The sequence below is a fragment of the Bos mutus genome, chromosome 3, assembly GCF_027580195.1.
Source record: "Bos mutus isolate GX-2022 chromosome 3, NWIPB_WYAK_1.1, whole genome shotgun sequence".
Taxonomy (NCBI): Eukaryota; Metazoa; Chordata; class Mammalia; order Artiodactyla; family Bovidae; genus Bos; species Bos mutus.
The window spans coordinates 78,247,556-78,266,204 of NC_091619.1; the positions used below are offsets into that span (position 1 = coordinate 78,247,556).

Below are 18,649 nucleotides of genomic sequence, written 5' to 3' on the forward strand. Positions count from 1 at the left end.
GGCTAGTCCATCCTAAAGGAGACCAGTTCTGGGTGTTCATTGGAAGGACTGATGCTGCGGCTGAAACTCCAATACTTTGGCCACCTCATGTGAGGAGTTAACTCATTGGAAAAGACCCTGATGCTGGGAGGGATTGGGGGTAGGAGGAGAAGCGGACACCAGAGGATGAGATGGCTGGATGGCATCACCGACTCGATGCACATGAGTTTGGGTGAACTCTGGGAGTTGGTGATGGACAGGGAGGCCTGGCGTGGTGCGATTCATGGGGTCGCAGACAGTTGGACACAACTGAGCGACTGAACTGAACTGAACTGAGGGGTGGGCCAACATCAGTGCTGGTTGGTACGTCCACAGCTGTTGCCAAATGTACAACTTGTTGCCAAGGTGCCAGGTTTACAGCACAGAGGAGAAAGGCTTCAGGCAATTGAGAGAGAAGTGGGCAGTATCAAACATTAGGTCACAGGACTCAAAGGAGGAAGATAAGATGCTAGAAAATCAGATGGAGGGTTGACAAACCACAACAGTTCAGTAAGGGAATTTTTATTGTGGTGAAATAAGCATAACACAAAATATGCTATATTAACCATTTTAAGTGCACAATTTAGTGGCATTAATTATTCACAATGTTGTGCAATCACTACCACTACCTATTTCCAAAACTTTCCCATTACCCCAAACAAGCACTCTGTACCCATCAAGCAATAACTTCCCATTACTCCTCCCTCCAGCCCCTGATAAACACTAATCTTCTCTCTGTCACTATGTATCTTCTACAACCTTTGTCCTTTCCTCTGGCTTATTTCAAGGTTCACCCAGGTTGTCACATGTACCAGAACTTCATTCCTTTTAATGGCTGGATATTATTCTATGTACGTACCACATTTTGTTCATTCATCTGTTGATGGACACTTGGTTTGTTTCCACCTTTTGGCTATTGTGAATAGTGCTGCAATAAACATTGGCATACAATACCTCTTTGAGTCCCTCTTTTCAATTCTTTTGAGTATATGCAAGAGCGAATTGCTGGTAATTATATATTTAACCTCTTGAGGAACTGCCAAATAGTTTTCCACAGAGACTGCACCATTTTACATTTACATTCTTAACAGCCATATATGAAGGTTCCAATTTCTCCACATCCTTGCCAGCAACTCTTATTTCCATTTTGGTTTTTTGTTTATTTGTTTAATAGTCATCTTTATAGGTATGAAGTGGTATTAACTGTGATTTTGCATTGCATTTCCCGATCACTAATGATGCTGAGCATTTTTAAAATTGGGTTGTTTGCCTTTTATTGGGACTTCCCTTGTGGTTCAGCTAGTAAAGAATCTGCCTGCAATGCGGGAGACTTGGGTTCGATCCCCGGGCTGGGAAGATCCCCTGGAGAAGGGAAAGGCTACCCACGCCAGTATTCTGGCCTGGAGAATTCCATGGACTATACAGTCCATGGGGTTGCAAAAGAGTTGGACACGACTGAGCGACTTTCACTTTATATAAATGTTATTGAGTCGTAGAAATTCTTATACATTTGAGATATTAAACCCTTATCAGATATATGATTTGCAAATATTTTTCTCCCATTCTGTGGGTTCCCTTTTCACTTACTTTTTTTTTAGTATTAAAAAAGTTTTACTTCAATTTTTTCCCTTAAACTTCTCTTTTCACTTACTTTATTTTAGTATTTAAAAAGTTTTACTTCAATATTTTTCCTCTTATAAACAACTCTGAAAAGTTGATATCTACCTGTCTAGCATAGCTGTTATTTAAAGGCAATATGTGGGCCACCGAGAATGTCTCCCAGACAGGAAATTCTGCTCAAAATCTTCATGCTGAGGGTGAAGGCAGGAGGAGGGGTAGAGCTCTGCTATCAATTTCCCACCCCAAATCCCCGCCCTGGGGTGAATCACTCTCTGCTAAGTCGCAACTTGTAGTTCCCAAGATTACCTGAATGTTTGGGTAGTTGGGGAGAATGCCAGGGTTTCAAGATGGCCCACATACAGCCTGATGGGCCCTCAGCCAGCACCTTCTTCCCATTCCAGCCATAGAAGTGCTAAGCTCCTGGGTGGCTGGGGCCTGCCTGGGCCCTAGGGTGGGAGGCAGCCTGTCATCCCAGTGCCCTGCCCGAGTCTCCACCAGGACTTTGTGATGTTTCCAGTCTCATGTGGTATCAGGTGCTGCTGAGGCCCAAGTCGTGACTCTAAGGCAGACAGTGAAGAGAGTCAAGCAAAGGTCTGGGGACCATGACTCGGGTAGAACCTGCAGCCCTGGGCTGCCCCTACTTGTTTATTTCCAGTCTGTGGTCCCTCGTAGGGAGGGCTGGATCAAGCCTGGTGATGGCAGCCTTGGCCCTGTGGTGGGAGAAGAGGGCAAGGAGGGAGAGACACAGAGTCATAAGGACGAGAGAACCAGTCCTGCAGTTTGCCAGTGTGCCCACCTGAAGCAGAACTCTGCTTCCAAAGGGACTCCTCAGATCAGGCCTGCTGGGTGACCACCCAGGGCATGGGCAGGCCAGGCTGAACCTGGGGCCACAGCTTTGAAGAATGTCGGCAGGGGAGGACTGGTTGAGAATGGGGCATAAGGAGTGTTCAAGGTATGATCCTGCCAGTGCCCCACCATCAGAAAAGGAAGCAGTGCTCCTTGGAATGACCCATGTGGTCAGGGTTGGACAGGCCGACATACTGGCTCAGGGCAGGAGTACTGAAGGCTCCTTCTCTGGGGAGTGTGGTCCTGGATCATCTCCTTGTTCACAAAGCCCTAGTGTAGTCTCCTGCTTCAGGGGTTTTGTCTACTATGAACCAGCTGCAACAAAATGTCCTTCTTTTTCTGACCAGCAAAGAGCAGTTGGCACACAGGGTGGTCATCCAGGTCCCTCATGATGGCGTGGATCACCCATAGCATCAAAGTGATGCTTGTTCCTCTCATGATCATATGAATAGACTTCACCTCTTGATAATGAGCTTGAATTTCTGGTCTGGACAGAGGGCAAACTTTTCTTTGCCCTGGTAGGCTAGCAGCCAGATTGGGCGCTGAAACTCAATGATGTCTCCAGTCTTCATGTTTTCCAGGTACTGGAACATCTTCCAATAGGAAACATGGGATGGGTATCTTTGAAGTAAACCTTGATCACTGGGCCCATCAAGCCCCTTCATCATGCCTGGAAATGCTGTAGGGCTGAGTGATTAGGTTGTGGTGGATTTGAACTGAAAATTAGATGTGATGACTTATGAGGGGGTCCAAGATGTGATGGGGATATAGCAGGTTGAAGTAGAACCACTGGTGTTATGGCTGATAATCTCCTCATCAATAAGCCACAGTGAGTACTTGATATCTGGGATTTCAAATGGCTAGGGTGCAGTGCTGGATAGAGGGGCTATAGAGGAACCAGACTAGGGAGAGAACCACAGGTGCTCAGCTGGGCCCTGTGATGATGGCTGCTGCCCCAGCTAAGAAAGCTGGGCCACCTCTTCTCACGATATCCTTTGGTGCACAAACGTTTTCAGTTTTGATGAAACCCAGTTTATCTATTTTTTTTAAATTGCTCATGGTTTTGTGTCATATCTAAGAATCCATTGCTAAAACACAGGTCACCAAAATTTACCTCTATGCTTTCTTCCAAAAGTTTCATTATTCCATTTAGAGTCAATTTTTGTACATGATGTGAGAACAGCTTCCAACTTCATTCCTTTGCATCTAGAATCCAGCTGTCCCAGAACTGTTTGTCAAAGGGACTAATCTTTCCCCACTGAATGAATATAGTACTCTTGTGGAAAACCAATTCGCCATAGATGTATGGGTTTATTTTGGGACTATCAGTTCTGTTCCATTGGTCTATATGTCTATCCTTAAGCCAGTATTACACTGTTCAAATTACTGTAACTTTGCAGTAAGTTTTGAAATCAGGAGTTGTGAGTCCTCCAATTTTGGAAATGGCAACCCACTCCAGTATCCTTGCCTGGAAAATCTCATGGACAGAGGGGCCTGTTCGGCTGCAGTCCATGGGGTCGCAAAGTCGGGCACGTCTGAGCGACTGACACTTACTTACACTCACTTACAAATATTGTTTTGGCTATTTTGAGACCCTTGCAGTCCCATGTGAATTTGAGGATAGGGTTTTTCCATTTCTGAAAAAAAAAGGCTGTTGGAATGTTGATAGAGATTGTGTTGAATATGTATATCACTTTGGGTAGTAGTGCCATCTTAATTTAAATCTACATTCCAACCCATTAACATGGACATAGTTTCATTTAGTTAGGTCTTTCTTAATTTGTTTCAGAGATGTTTCAGAGTTTTCAGTGTATATTTCACCTCCTTGGTTAAATTTATTCTTAACTTTTTGATGCTATTTTAATAACAGTGGAATGTTTTCTTTATTTCCTTTTTGAATTGTTCATTACTAGTGTATTGAAACATGACTGATTTTTGTGTGTTGATCTTGTGACCTACAACTTTGCTGAATTTTTAAAATTAGCTCTAGTAGCTTTCTTGTGGACTCTTTGGAACTGTCTATATATAAAATCATGACATCTGTGAATAGAGATGGTTTTACTACTGTCTCTTCAATTTGTTTGTCCTTTAGTTATTTTTCTTATCTGCTTGATCTAGCTAGAACTTCCCATGTTGAATCGCAGTATGCATCCTTGTCTTGTTCCTTCTCTTAGGGGAAAAGCTTTCAGTTTTACTATTATCATGTTAGCTGTGGGTTTTTCATAAATGCCCTTTATCTTGTTTGATAAGTTCCTTTTTATTCTTCATTTTCTGAGTGTTTGTATCGTGAAAGGTGGTTGAAAGTGAAAGTGAAAGTCGCTCAGTTGTGTCTGACTCTTTGCCACCCCATACAGTCCATGGAATTCTCCAGGCAAGAATACTGGAGTGGGTAGCCTTTCCCTTCTCCAGGGGATCTTCCTGACGCAGGGATCAAACCCAGGTCTCCAGCATTGCAGGCAGATTCTTTACCCACTGAGCCACAAGGGAAGCCCACACTGAGATGATCATTTTTTATTACATTTGTTCTCTTAATGTAGTTTATTACATTGATTAGTTTCTTTGTATTGAACCACTCTTGCATTCCTGAGATACATCCCACCAGGTCATAGTAGATAATCCTTTTCACGTGTCGTTGGATCTGGTTTGCTAGTATTTTATTTAGGATTTTTGCATCCAGAAAGGATTTTTTTTTTCTTGTGATGTAATTTTTTCTTTTTCTTGTGATATCTTTATCTGCTTTTGGTCTCCGTGTAATACTAGCCTTACAGAATGAGTCAAGAAGTGTCCCTTCCATCATGGTTAACTTCATCAGCTTCGGAGGTAGATGCTGTCAATTTTAAGCCTACTTTTGCTGCCAAATAGTTTGTAATAAGTTTTTTCATTGTTTACCTGTCTAGACATCAGTTTTCCATCTGTAAAATTGGTGTGTTGGGAGGATTAATTGGGATCATTCATTGTAAAGCCTGTGGTGTACAGGTAAAAGTTTAAGCATCAGCTCTTAGAAGAAGTGGGAGTAGGAAACCCTATTTTTGTAGTGTTTGGCTGTTTCCATGGTGTAAATACTCCTGCCATGGTTGATTGTAAGATGCCGTTGTGAAGTCATCTAAGGGGAGATGAGAAGAAATGCACGTAGTATCCTCAAATGAGCCAGTGGAAACTGACTCCAGTATATCACTTTAAAAAAAGGTATGAAGTACATAATAAATGATCAATGATTAAATATTGGGCTTGCCAGATGGCACTAATGGTAGGAACCCACCTACCAATGCAGGAGACATAAGACATATGAGTTCGATTCCTGCGTTGAGAAGATCCTCTGGAGAAGGCATGGCAACCCACTCCAGTAGGCTTGCCTGGAGAATCACCTGGACAGAGGAGCCTGGCAGGCTGCAGTCCATAGGGTTGCAAAGAGTAGGACATGACTGAAGTGACTTAGCACAGTACAGCAAAGCACAATTAAATATTATCATTTCAGTTGCCTTTAGCAAAAAGAATTAAAGTGAAAATAGAATGATTCCTGAAAAGTCAAGCTATAAATCTCCCTCTATATTGCCTTATGTTCTAAAATATTCTTGGTACTTTGAAATGTTATCTTCAGATGGTCTATTCTCTGTGGGAATCACTTTGCATATCTCCTTACTATCTCTAGATCTTGTATCATTGTTTACAGTGAACATAATCACATGGAGGACAATGTGTGGATAAGTCTGTCTGCCCGCCTGGCAATTGACCACACCCGGTTTTTATCTTCTTCTTCTTTTTTTTTTTTTTTTTCAGATTTTTGGACCATTTTTAAAGTCTTTATTGAATTTGGTATTAATATAATGTTGCTTCTATTTTATGTTTTGCTTTTATGGCCATGAGGCATCTGGGATCTTAGCTCCCCAACTAGGGATCGAATCTGTACCTCCTGCATTGGAAGGCAGTCTTAACCACTGGACTGCCAGAGAAGTCCCCAGTTAACTACACCTGGAAAAACTTCTTGCTCCTGCTTGCTTAACATGTGAACCTTGAAGACTGCTGGAAAATTTAGAGACAGCATCCTGCCTTGGCTCCTTGGTTACTAAGGTGTTCTGCCTGATACTGACCCTGACAACAGTCACCACCTGGTCATGCTTTCCCTAGAAGGCACACATAGATTGCCCATCTGCCTCATCAGGCAAATAGTTCTAAACAGTGTCTAGACTTCTGCTCGGATCCAGGCTTAGGACACTTTATTAAGTAAAGACTATCTTGCTCTGTCCCCTCGGTACCTTCAGTAAATTTCAGTTCTTTGACCAACTCAAATGTTGTCCCGTTTCCTTATCCATCCATCTATCCATCCACCATCCATCCAACCAAGACTTGCAGAGTGCCTAATGGCTACAGATACAAAGAGGGTATATGGCTTCCATTACCTATAAACTCATGGCCTGAGAGGGGGTTGGGTAAAGGCTTCAGCAATACGTGAACCGTGAACTTCCAGATGTTCAAGCTGGTTTTAGAAAAGGCAGAGGAACCAGAAATCAGATTGCCAACATCCACTGGATCATCAAAAAAGCAAAAGAGTTTCAGAAAAAACATCTACTTCTGCTTTATTAACTATGCCAAAGCCTTTGACTGTGTGGATTACAAGAAACTGTGGAAAATTCTGAAAGAGATGGGAATACCAGACCACCTGACCTGCCTCTTGAGAAACTTATATGCAGGGCAGGAAGCAACAGTTAGAACCGGACATGGAACAACAGACTGGTTCCAAATAGGAAAAGGAGTACGTCAAGGCTGTATATTGTCATCCTGCTTATTTAACTTCTATGCAGAGTACATCATGAGAAACGCTGGACTGGAAGAAGCACAAGCTGGAATCAAGATTGCCGGGAGAAATATCAATAACCTCAGATATGGAGATGATACCACCCTTATGGCAGAAAGCAAAGAGGAACTAAAAAGCCTCTTGATAAAAGTGAAAGAGGAGAGTGAAAAAGTTGGCTTAAAGCTCAACATTCAGAAAATGAAGATCATGGTATCTGGTCCCATCACTTCATGGGAAATAGATGGGGAAACAGTGGAAACAGTGTCAGACTTTATTTTTCTGGGCTCCAAAATCACTGCAGATGGTGAATGTAGCCATGAAATTAAAAGATGCTTACTCCTTGGAAGAAAAGTTATGACCAACCTAGATAGCATATTCAAAAGCAGAGACATCACTTTGCCAACAAAGGTCTGTTTAGTCAAGGCTATGGTTGTTCCTGTGGTCATGTATGGATGTGAGAGTTGGACTGTGAAGAAAGCTGAGTGCCGAAGAATTGATGCTTTTGAACTGTGGTGTTGGAGAAGACTCTTGAGAGTCCCTTGGACTGCAAGGAGATCCAACCAGTCCATCCTAAAGGAGATAAGTCCTGGGTGTTCATTGGAAGGACTGATGCTGAGGCTGAAACTCCAATACTTTGGCCACCTCATGCGAAGAGTTGACTCATTGGAAAAGACTCTGATGCTGGGAGGGATTGGGGGCAGGAGGAGAGGGGGACGACAGAGGATGAGATGGCTGGATGGCATCACCGACTCGATGGCCGTGAGTCTGAGTGAACTCCGGAAGTTGGTGATGGACAGACAGGGAGGCCTGGCGTGCTGTGATTCATGAGGTCGCAAAGAGTCGGACACGACTGAGCAACTGAAATGAACTGAAAGTGAAGATAGATATGCAAACAAATAATGAGAATATATTGTGATAAGGGAAAGTACAAAAGTATATGCAAAGTTCTCTAGGAAACTAAAGGAGGAAGTCAGAGTGTCTTGGGGAGCTACAGAGATTTTTGCAGAGTGGGTAAAGCTGAGCGTGGGGCCAGAATATGAAGTAGAACGTGTATGCCCAACTATGGCGTTGAACATGATCGTCTAGCAACAGGAAGCCTTTCTTTCCTTTTTTTTTTTTTTATTGTCCCGCGTCTTAGAACTTTAAGGCCATGGTCCCTGTTAATAATAAAAGAATAGCCAACTTCTTCGTGGCTTATAATGTGCCATATACTGTACTAAGTGCTTTAAATTCATCATTTAACTTAATCTTCATAGCAACCTTAGAATACAGTCAACATTATCATCCCCATTTTACAGATGAGAAAACTGAAATTTAAACCTCAAAGTTACACAACTAGGAATGGGCAGAGCTAAAACCCAGCTCTTATTCACTATTGAGCCTGTGCTCTTAGAAACACAAGCCAGCTGGGCTTGGTATAGTTGAGGGACTAGAAGACTGGTCCCCTCTCCTGACACCAGCCCACCAGAACTTCATTCCATTTTATAGTGCTCATACATTAAACCCACTTACCTCCTACCTGGGCTGGTAGCAATTACCTGACGGCACCTTGCTTAGGAGGCAGTGGTAGTTAATGTGGAGAAGGACTTCGAAGGATGTTGACAGCAGTGCCAATTTACTTCCAAGAACTGTGGTTGCTGTTGGGTGATGTTAAGTTAATGATTAATATGCCCTTGTGTGATTCAGCTAATGCCCTTCCCAAATAATGTGTTAACCCAATTAAAAAACGTGTCCAACTGAGCTGAATGTCAGACCCATGTGTCAACTTGCATTTTACATCTGTAAAAGGAAAAGCAGTTCCACTTAACACTGCTGACCAGGTATTTTATGTATATAATTAATTATATTATTAATTCTATACATATGTATAACTGTATGAAAGTGAAAAAGTGAAGTTGCTCAGTCGTGTCCAACTCTTTGCGACCCCATGGACTGTAGCCTACCAGGTTCCACCATCCATGGGATTTTCCAGGCAAGAATACTGGAGTGGGTTGCCATTTCCTTCTCCAGGAAATCTTCCCAACCCAGGGACTGACCCCTGGTCTCCTGCATTGTAGGCAGACGCTTTACTGTCTGAGCCACTAGGGAAGTCTTATGTGTATATATAATGTCATGTTGACATCAACTCTGTGAGATTGTATATATGTGCAAATAAGTAACCTGAAGCTCAGAAAGGTGAAGCCACTTGTTCAAGTTCATAGAGTCAACTACTCTCTACTACTTCAGGACCACAACTGTTGGGGTGGTCTTGTTTAATTTATATCATAGTGAATAACCACTCTTCTTTTTGATAAAGAAGCATTATTTATTTTTAGAGATGTCTCCAAACAAGCATGATTAGTTTAAAGATGTGGGATAGTGGAAAGGCTGGGGACTTTGGAACTAGGTATTCCTGGGTTAAAATTCTAATTCCTGCTCTGTAGTGGTGTGACCTTTGACAAGTTCCCTAATCTCACCTCAAAAGATGATTATGAGAATTGAAGCAGGTGGCTGGTCCCTAGAAATATACTTCAGTACTCATTAAGTCCTTTTCAGCTGCTGGTTGGTGTAACATGAATGGGCATCTCCAGACATCTTAGGTAAATTGGTTAAATATGCAGTATATTCTTAAAGATACTTTATTTTAATTAAAAAAAGACTCCTGCTAGGTGTCCTTTTGGGGGGATATTTATGGATGGTATTTTGAAACAAGGCAAATCATACAGCTCCCGCAGACTCACCAGTGAGGCCCATTATACCCATGAGAGTTCTGGGGAGGAATGGGAAAAACTGCTGTGTTGAAGTTGCAAAAAATCTGGTCCAGGAGACAAAACACACAGACAGATGGAAAGAGAAATAACAATAGAAGGCAGCAGAGGACAAGAGTCCAAGCAGTGATGCAGGCAATCAATAGTGTGTAAATTTGGAAGAGACAGAGAGACTGTTTCAAAGGGGCCAAGAAACCCTTCCTGACCCGTCTCCTGCTCTCCCTCCTTCTTCTGTCCCTCCACAGCACTTTGGGTTTCTCTTAGAGTCACCAGTGCACTTAGCTCTTTGTAACGAGGTGGAGAAACTATCACGCTCTCTCTTAATAGCTGGCGCCAGAATTCCTCAGGAGGATAGAAGCATCTAGGTTTGGAAAATTAGGTGTAATGGAATAGGTTGGAGAGTGCTGGAGGCAGAGTTGAGACTTGAAGACCTGGATGTTGGAGGAGGGGAAATGTACTGGTTTTAAGACGGGGAGAATTTGAGATTGGGGGTGGGGGTGCAATCTGGGATGGAGTGAGTGAGGAAACAAGAGGAGGGAGGGAAGAGGGATCACGGAGAGAGCAGCTGGCAGCCCGCAGAGAGCTGCAATTCCTCCCCACAATTACCTACATTTCCAGTGCCTGCTACTAAACCCAGGCAGCTTTGTGTGATTGCCTTTGATGGGAAAACCAGGAACAGGCTGAGTTTGATTTCAGCATTGTGCAGAACAGATTAGATGTGAGGGGGTGGAAGTTACCCAGTTCTTGAAAGGGCTGTATACTTTTCACGGTCCAGGTGAAGACTGAAGGTTCAAACCAAGTTTACCAAGATCGTTCAGAGGCAGACTTCCTAGTTATTTCTCCAATTCCTTTCTCTTTTTTGCCTAGTCCTTCCTTTCCAACTTACGGGACCTGACATATAGTAGGCACTCCTTAAATATCTGTTATACTGAATCAAATATAAATATGCTACATCGTTTGTGCTGTCAGGGTACCTAAAATTGAGTGAAGACAACACAAATGTGTTTCACACATAAAAGTAAATCTAATCCTAACAATTCTGAGAAGGCTATAAATATCCACTAATAGACCTAAAACGTCTCTTTGTTTTTCAGTATCCTTCAAGATTTTGCTCACATTTCATCCTCCAGGAAGCCTACCTGGATTTTCAGTTATGTGTCCTGTCTCTGAAATCTTATGACATTTCCTACCTATTCAGCAAATTTGACACTTGATCACTTATTTTTCGATGGATGGCTTGCCTTTTTCATTACATACTACAGTTCCTGAGGGCAGAAAGTGAGCCCACACTTGCTGAGGGCTGAGTACATATAGTACCTTATATACACAGCTCGCTGTTTAGTTGTTACAGATAATATGTGTCCTACATCATGTTCTCAGAAACTTGAGAACTTAGTGTGTGCTTGGCAAGTATTAGTACTGAATAACTATCTGCTGAATTGAGTTGAATTGTTGGGTAGTATAAACATCTGAAAATATAAAATTCTTAGATATCATTCTCATACCAAAAATCCCAGAAAATTAGGAAGGAATCAAATATAATTCTTGTTAAGCTATAATTTATCTTCCTATTGGTTTGGGGCGTGTAATTTAGGCTTTCCACTGCAAAAGCTATTCTGATTTCTTGGCCAAAAATTTTACATGGATACTTTGAGGTTAAGAAATAAAGATACATGCATTTTGAGGCTGGCAGGCATCATAAGATCATGTGCTCTTACCCAGGTGAAATTTGAGTTGAGAGGGTCACACAGATTGCCTTATGCTTCTGGAGTCTGCTGCAGAGCTTACCTGGTGTCCACGTTTCCTGCTTTCTGGTTCAGTGGTCTTTCTGGGGCACTAAGTGTACTTGTCAGAGTAGCATTTCTTCTAAATGTATTTATTATTAATGCACTATACTAAGTCCCTGAGGTAGAATAAGCCTCATCATTATAGCTAGTAAGTCAGTCTGAAGCAATCTGATATTCCTGTAAAACTGAATAAATTTTGTCATAAAGTATCCTTGGGCTCACTGCCTTCTGAGATGGCATCATCTCATTTGCCCTATATTAAAAAATATCCATAAATGAGCCCTTCTGTATGGACATTCATTATAACTTAGCTTTATTGATTCTTTTATAGTGCCGTTAATTACAGGAACCACAAAAAACTTCAATTAGATTAAAGCCATAATAAATAAGATGAGTAATACTTATTCTGCTCTGTATATTGTTTTTGTGATAAACTGATGTTTATCTTTTCAGACATTGCTACATTAACATTTTATAAAAATTATATCAAATATTTTAATTTTTTAGGCAAAAACATTTTAATATTTTCTAATAACTAATGGCCTCCCTGGTGGCTCAGATGGTAAAGAATATGCTTGCAAAGCAGGAGACCCGAGTTTGATCTTTGGGTTGGGAAGGTCCCCTGGAGAAGAAAATGGCTACCCACTCTAGTGTTCTTGCCTAGAGAATTTCATGGACAGAGTAGACTGGCAGGCTACAGTCCATGGGGTCACAAAGAGTCAGACACTACTGAGCAACGAACACTTACTAATGATATTAACAGCTCCAATACTTTGGCCACCTGATGCGAAGAGCCAGCTCATTGGAAAAGACCCTGATGCTGGGAAAAATTGAAGGCAAAAGGGGAAGGAGGCAGCAGAGAATGAAATGGTTAAATAGCATCACTGACTTCACTGGACATGGACTTGAGCAAACTCCGGGAGAGAGTGAAGGACAGGGAAGCCTGGTGTGCTACAGTCTATGAGGTCACAAAGAATTGGACATGACTTAGCGACTGAACAACAACCAATCATTATTAATCCTCATGACAACCCTATGAAGTGTACATTAGAATTATCTTGACTTACAGGTAAGAAATCAAAGCTTAAAGAAATTCAGTGTCTTGCTTAAGATCCCACAAGAGGGAAAGCTGTGATTAAATGAGATAATATTAATGTACCTAGCACACGCTGAGCAGATAGTGTATTGAATAAATGCAAGTGAAAAAGACAGTGTGAAGTGAAAATAAGTGAAAGAAAAGATGAAGCTATTGTGAGGTTAGTATATAAAATATGTGGTATAAGTTTCAGTATATAATACACATATGACTGAAATTTGATTCTGGGCTTCCTAATAGTCAAAGGGAGAAATATAATCAGTTATATAAGTAATAAATAACCTTGCTTAAGAGAAGTATAATATCTGTAGAGCTGAGGGCCCTTTTTCAAGATGAAAGATTTAATTTAGCTGGGACCTTAAAGGATGAGACAAAGTCATTACTGGGTGCTGTTAGAAGCCTGGAGGAGTGATGGCCAAACCTGAGTGGAGTGGGGAAGCCTGCTGCTGCTGCTGCTTCTAAGTCGCTTCAGTCATGTCCAACTCTTCATAGATGGCAGCCCACCAAGCTCCCCTGTCCCCAGGGTTCTCCAGGCAAGAACACTGGAGTGGGTTGCCATTTCCTTCTCCAATGCATGAAAGTGAAAAGTGAAAGTGAAGTCACTCAGTCATGTCCAACTCTTCGCGACCCCATAGACTGCAGCCTACCAGGCTCCTCTGTCCATGGGATTTTCCAGGCAAGAGTACTGGAGTGGGGTGCCATTGCCTTCTCTGGGAGAAGCCTGAGTTGCCCTGGAAGGAGGCAGAGCAAGGATTAAGAAGTTGGAGAGGTGTGCTAGAAGGGAAATATTATGGAAGACCAAGCAGAGGATTATGTTCCATGGGAGGCCTGAAGGACACATCATTCACCTAAACCATTAAGAATGTACTACAAAGAGGGGTACCACCATCACCAACAAGTGCAGGCCACGGCTCAAAACAGGTGAGCGGTCCCTTAATAGCAACAGGCATGATGGGGCTTCTCCCAAGTAATAGAGACCAACTGAGAGTGTTTACTGGTTGGGACATAGACTTGGATTACTGTGATATTGAATGGTTTGCTTTCGAAACGAACAGAGATCATTCTGTCGTTTTTGAGATTGCATCCAAGTACTGCATTTCAGACTCTTGTTGACCATGATGGCTACTCCATTTCTTCTAAGGGATTCCTGTCCGCAGTAGTAGATATAATGGTCATCTGAGTTAAATTCACCCATTCCAGTCCATTTTAGTTCGCTGATTCCTAGAATGTCGACATTCACTCTTGCCATCTCTTGTTTGACCGCTTCCAATTTGCCTTGATTCATGGACCTAACATTCCAGGTTCCTATGCAATATTGCTCTTTACAGCATCAGACCTTGCTTCTGTCACCAATCACATCCACAACTGGGTATTGTTTTTGCTTTGGCTCCATCCCTTCATTCTTTCTGGAGTTATTTCTCCACTGATCTCCAGTAGCATATTGGGCACCTACCAACCTGGGGAGTTCCTCTTTCAGTATCCTATCATTTTGCCTTTTCATACTGTTCATGGGGTTCTCAAGGCAAGAATACTGAAGTGGTTTGCCATTCCCTTCTCCAGTGGACCACATTCTGTCAGAGAAACACCAGTTTCTCGTCAAGAAATACCAGGAGTAACAGGCAAATACGGCCTTGAAATAAGGAATGAAGCAGGGCAAAGGCTAATAGCATTTTGCCAAGAGAACGCACTAGTCATAGCAAACACCCTCTTCCAACAACACAAGAGAAGACTCTACACATGGACATCACCAGATGGTCAACACCAAAATCAGATTGATTATATTCTTCACAGCCAAAGATGGAGAAGCTCTATACAGTCAGCAAAAACAAGACTGGGAGCTGACTGTGGCTCAGATCATGAATTCTTTATTGCCAAATTCAGACTTAAATTGAAGAAAGTAGGGAAAACCACTAGACTATTCAGGTATGACCTAAATCAAATCCCTTATGATTATACAGTGGAAGTGAGAAATAGATATAAGGGACTAGATCTGATAGATAGAGTGCCTGATGATCTATGGACTGAGGTTCATGACATTGTACAGGAGACAGGGATCAAGACCATCCCCATGGAAAAGAAATGCAAAAAAAGCAAAATGGCTGTCTGGGGAGGCCTTACAAATAGCTGTGAAAAGAAGAGAAGCAAAAAGCAAAGGAGAAAAGGAAAGATATAAGCATCTGAATGCAGAGTTCCAAAGAATAGCAAGGAGATATAAGAAAGCCTTCCTCAGTGATCAATGCCAAGAAATAGAGGAAAACAACAGAATGGGAAAGACTAGAGATCTCTTCAAGAAAATTAGAGATACCAAGGGAACATTTCCTGCAAAGATGGGCTCGATAAAGGACAGAAATGGTATGGACCTAACAGAAGCAGAAGATATTAAGAAGAGGTGGCAAGAATACACAGAAGAGCTGTACAAAAAAGATCTTCATGACCCAGATAATCACGATGGTATGATCACTGACCTAGAGCCAGACATCCTGGAATGTGAAGTCAAGTGGGCCTTAGAAAGCATCACTATGAACAAAGCTAGTGGAGGTGATGGAATTCCAGTTGAGCTATTTCAAATCCTGAAAGATGATGCTGTGAAAGTGCTGCACTCAATATGCCAGCAAATTTGGAAAACTCAGCAGTGGCCACAGGACTGGAAAAGGTCAGTTTTCATTCCAATCCCAAAGAAAGGCAATGCCAAAGAATGCTCAAGCTACTGCACAATTGCACTCATCTCACACGCTAGTAAAGGAATGCTCAAAATTCTCCAAGCCAGGCTTCAGCAATACGTGAACCGTGAACTTCCAGGTGTTCAAGCTGGTTTTAGAAAAGGCAGAGGAACCAGAGGTCAAATTGCCAACATCCGCTGGATCATGGAAAAAGGAAGAGAGTTCCAGGAAAACATCTATTTCTGCTTTATTGACTGCCAAATCCTTTGACTGTGTGGATCACAAGAAACTGTGGAAAATTCTGAAAGAGATGGGAATACCAGACCACCTGACCTGCCTCTTGAGAAACCTATATACAGGTCAGGAAGCAAGCTAGAACAGGACATGGAACAACAGACTGGTTCCAAATAGGAAAAGGAGTCTGTCAAGGCTGTATATTGTCACCCTGTTTATTTAACTTATATGCAGTGTACATCATGAGAAACGCTGGACTGGAAGAAGCACAAGCTGGAATCAAGATTGCCGGGAGAAATATCAAGAACCTCAGATATGCAGATGAAACCACCCTTAGGGCAGAAAGTGAAGAGGAACTAAAAAGCCTCTTGATGAAAGTGAAAGAGGAGAGTGAAAAAGTTGGCTTAAAGCTCAACATTCAGAAAACGAAGATCATGGCATCTGGTCCCATCGCTTCATGGGAAATAGATTGGGAAACAGTGGAAACAGTGTCAGACTTTTGGGCTCCAAAATCTCTGCAGATGGTGATTGCAGCCATGAAATTAAAAGACGCTTTCTCCTTGGAAGGAAAGTTATGACCAACCTAGATAGCATATTCAAAAGCAGAGACATTACTTTGCCAACAAAGGTTCATCTAGTCAAGGCTATGGTTGTTCTGTGGTCATGTATGGATGTGAGAGTTGGACTGTGAAGAAGGCTGAGCGCCGAAGAATTGATGCTTTTGAACTGTGGTGTTGGAGAAGACTCTTGAGAGTCCCCTGGACTGCAAGGAGATCCAACCAGTCCATTCTGAAGGAGATCAGCCCTGGGATTCCTTTGGAAGGAATGATGCTAAAGCTGAAACTCCAGTACTTTGGCCACCTCATGCGAAAAGTTGACTCATTGGAAAAGACTCTGATGCTGGAAGGGATTGGGGGCAGGAGGAGAAGGGGATGACAGAGGATGAGATGGCTGGATGGCATCACTGACTCGATGGACGTGAGTTTGAGCAAACTCCGGCAGATGGTGATGGACAGGGAGGCCTGGCGTGCTGCAATTCATGGGGTCGCTATGAGTCGGACACGACTGAGTGACAGAACTGAACTGAGAGTGTTTAACTACTAGGAGCCAAGAAACCACAATTACCTTAATTACCAGTAAGGTCAGAAGAGCAGCCCGAGGGGAATTCTGTAGGAACTGAGATAGGATTAATAGCTCCTGGAGTCCTTAGGGCAAATATGTAGCCAAATACTAGAAAAAAATCTAGAAAGAGTAGGCCATGACCATGAGGTCCTGTGATCGCATATATCACACAAGAAGTCATCAGGGGCAGCTGACCTCACAGAGTGCTGGAAGGCCTTTGAAAGGCACACCTGAGGTGACAGGTCAGCGGCACCCATCTGAAAGGCTAGGTTGTCAGTCCTGCAGGGTGTGTGTTCAATCAGAAACCTCTGTATGGCACTGGGGCCACAATTACAGAATGAATGGATCAAGGAACAAAGGGGTCAAAGTAGAAGTGGTACTGCTTACCATCACTCCCAGTGACCCACTGCGGGACTTTGTCTTTTTTGTCCCCGCATTCTGGATTCTTCAGTTGTTAGACTTCTTGGGCCCCAAATGAGGTATGCTCTTGCCCAGGGCTATAACAAAGGTCCTGTTGAACTATAAAATATAGCTGGATTCCTGCCTCCAGGGACAAGCAGGGGAAAAAAGTCACCTCCTGGCTAGGGGAATCCATCTTCATCATCTGGAGGATGTGGCCTTTCTTTTACACAGTAGGGTAGGGAGGAATGTGTGTAGGACCCAGGAGATTTTCCTGGGCCTCTTCGGGGCCTCTGTTGCCCCACTGACACCATGTCTTGATATGCATAGCACTCCTGGCCTCAGACGGAGAAGGCAAAGGCAACCCACTCCAGTACCCTTGCCTGGAGAATCCCATGGATGGAGCAGCCTGGTGGGCTGCCATCTATGGGGTCGCACAGAGTCAGACATGACTGATGGCAACTTAGCAGCAGCAGCAGCCTGGCCTCAGAAGCGTGTGATTGCAAAGGGCTCAGTTGCCTCAGGAATGAAGAGTTGGGTCACTTCCGTAGGAAGTGATGATATCACTCCTGCTGAAATATAGCCACAGGTCAGAGGAATTTAGAATAGACAGAAGAGGGAGAGAGCATGAGAACCAGCTGTGTCTTGGAGACCTAGCAGCAGTGACCTGGCTATAGTTTGTCTCAGTAACCATCTTTTCTAAATTTTCCTGTAGACGGAGAGGTCGGCAGACCCATGAAGGTCCCGCTCCCTGCACCTGCATGTATATCTGAGCAGCACGTTGGGTAGAATACAGTTGCCATGAGAATGTACTGTTCAGATCTCCTCCTCTGGGAAGGCTGACTAACAGAGGGCTCCAGCCATTTCCTCTGTGCATCCAGCACCATGTTTGCATGGAGACTGGGCTACTTGTGCCAATGACAGCATGGCACGTATGCCAAGGCAGGCCAGTTCCAGCGAGCAGTGGCCACTTTGGCTTTGGACTCCAGCTTGGTCTACCTGAGGCTTTCTGGGAACTGTGCTCTTTTTACCTTGTCCTCAATCTTTTCTCCTCTTCTCTCCCACAGATGTCCAGCTGCATTAGGGTCTGGAGGTTTTCCTCACCTTCTACTCCCTCCCCTCTTTATCTGTTATGCTGCTGCTGCTGCTGCTGCTGCTAAGTCGCTTCAGTCGTGTCCGACTCTGTGCGACCCCAGAGACGGCAGCCCACCAGGCTCCCCTGTCCCTGGGATTCTCCAGGCAAGAACACTGGAGTGGGTTGCTATTTCCTTCTCCAATGCATGAAAGTGAAAAGTGAAAGTGAAGTCGCTCAGTCGTGTCCGACTCTT

The 18,649-nt window shown here is 43.1% G+C and overlaps 1 pseudogene; it reads right to left on the reverse strand.

Annotated features, from left to right (window-relative positions):
* Window positions 1-2,655: 2,655 nt before the first annotated feature.
* On the reverse strand, window positions 2,656-10,009 carry LOC138985540 (NADH-cytochrome b5 reductase 3-like; annotated as a pseudogene).
* Between the last annotated feature and the right edge of the window lie 8,640 nt (window positions 10,010-18,649).